Raw genomic sequence first — 2149 nt, 5'->3', positions numbered from 1 at the left:
CTTTATGTGTAAGGATCCACTATAACTGGACTTCATCACCATCATAAATTATAGGTTCTCTCTAGAATGTGCTCTATGACTGCCATGTGTATGTATGTATATATGTATGTGCTTCTGTATATGATATATATATGTGTGTGTGTGTATGTATTTAGGAGATAGTGATAATAATGATGAAAACTTCAAAAAGAATCTCTACAAGATATGGCAGACCTCTGCATCATGAACTCACAGCAGCTGTGGTTGGCCTCACACTTCTTTCATGAGCTCAAGCCAATCAACATTCCAGTATGGAGCAGGGAGGGGCCTCATGAGTTCCAGCCCTAGCTTAGGAGCTCTTGACAGTTGACAGCTTCTGGGACAAACACAGTCAATTTGCTTTAAAGAATGGGATCCCGAAAGGTCAGCCACACTCCAGTATACCAGTGAATATACTGGTAACACAAATTGGACATGGTGGGGTAACACAAAGAGGACACAACATTGGGTTGTATGTGTCAAGGGTGGTTGTTGGATCTAGAAGTAATTAGCTGGAGGAGTGGGAGGTGAATATGATCAAAATATACTGTGTACATGTATGAAATTGTCAAAGAATTAATGTAAACATTACATTAAAAATCCACCTTCCAGTCTGAGAGTTGAATGAGTTTTTCTAACAAGGAATCATGTGATTCTTGAGGGACTTACCACTGTACTGACAGTTTGCTCATCTGGGAAAGACAACCAGGGGTGAGTTAGAGGTAGAAAGTTCCCTTAGAGCTGCTAGATCAGAGACCTAGACCCAGGGATGGGGGAGAGGCCAGCAGTAGGACAGCCGTGGGTTGGCACAGAACAAGGCATGTGTGAGCGTCTCACAGACTTCACTCCATTATCTTTACTTTCTTTGGTTTTTCCTTCTCATCCTGGGACTAGCTGGAGCCCATCAGGTCATTATGTGGGTTTCGGTGACTTGACTAAGAAAAGCCCCCTCCACCAGATTGGCCACAGTGTCCTGGACTGCTTCCCATCTGTGAAGGGGGAAGGCTTGGAAGACAAAATGATCTGTCATACCAAGTCCGATAACAGTACAGGGTTGAAGTCATACTTCACAGAACCCGAGGGAACTAGGGTGGGGGATAGGATTGTTAGAAAAGAAGAGGAGAATTTTGGACACTCCAGAAGATACTTACCAGCTGTATCTTCAAAGAAGAATTACTCCTGGTCTTCCTCAATTTTTCTCTAGCTGGCCTTGCAAACTTAAAAAGAGACTGTATCTTCTTCATAATGTATTTTTAAAAGGGTAGATGAGAAGAAGGGGAAATAACTGTAGTTAAATCAGATGTATAGCTATAACATTGTAAGTTTGCAGTTTAAAGGGCCTGAAAGATTTCCTAGTTGGTGCCATGTTGGCTCATGTACTCTTACTATGACATTACAGGGAATAATTTCTTTGATAGCTTCTTTACTATCAGGGACTTCAGAATGTCCTAAGGTTGTTCTACCCAGTCTCAGATGGTTGTAATTGTTAGCAATTGCATGAAATGTGATTTCTGTAGCTTCCAGCCTTATCTAATAGAATAACTCCAGCTTCTTCACAGCAAGCCTGCAAACTTAAAGGTAATGACAGGGACATTAGAAAGCTAAAGATCCCAAATTGTCAGGCTTTGTGTGATTTCACTGGTTTTTATTTTTGATTTGTTTTCAGAGATAAGATCTCACGTGTCCCAGGTGGCCTCAAACTTGCTATATAGATAAAACTGACTTCAAACTGATGATTCTCCTGTGTTCACCCCCCAAGTACCATACTCAGTTTATATACAGTACTCAGCATGGACCCCAAGGTTTTGTACTTGGTAGGCAGACACTCTACGAAGGGATCTACACCCTCAGCCCTATTAGCTTGTTTTTAAACCTCTTAATTCAGCTAGCCCTTCTACTCTAAGGAGTTTAATTTTATTACTGTTTCCCTACATGGTACCTTGCAGATGCTAATAAGCACAGAGGAAATGAGACAGTTGTTTCCTCAATGATTGTGGGGATATGACAGGCTAGTCCCTATAAGCTCATGGATTTGTGTAGGAAGAACAGCTTAGAAGTATTGGGAAAACCAGGATTGTCAATCATAAGGTCCTATTTTCTTCAAGGGAAGGAAATAAATGCTATCTGGTCA

Source organism: Grammomys surdaster, unplaced genomic scaffold, assembly GCF_004785775.1.
Source record: "Grammomys surdaster isolate TR1022 unplaced genomic scaffold, NIH_TR_1.0 126219, whole genome shotgun sequence".
NCBI lineage: Eukaryota > Metazoa > Chordata > Mammalia > Rodentia > Muridae > Grammomys > Grammomys surdaster.
The sequence above is the reverse complement of the archived record's forward strand: the minus strand, read 5'-3'. Positions refer to the sequence as shown.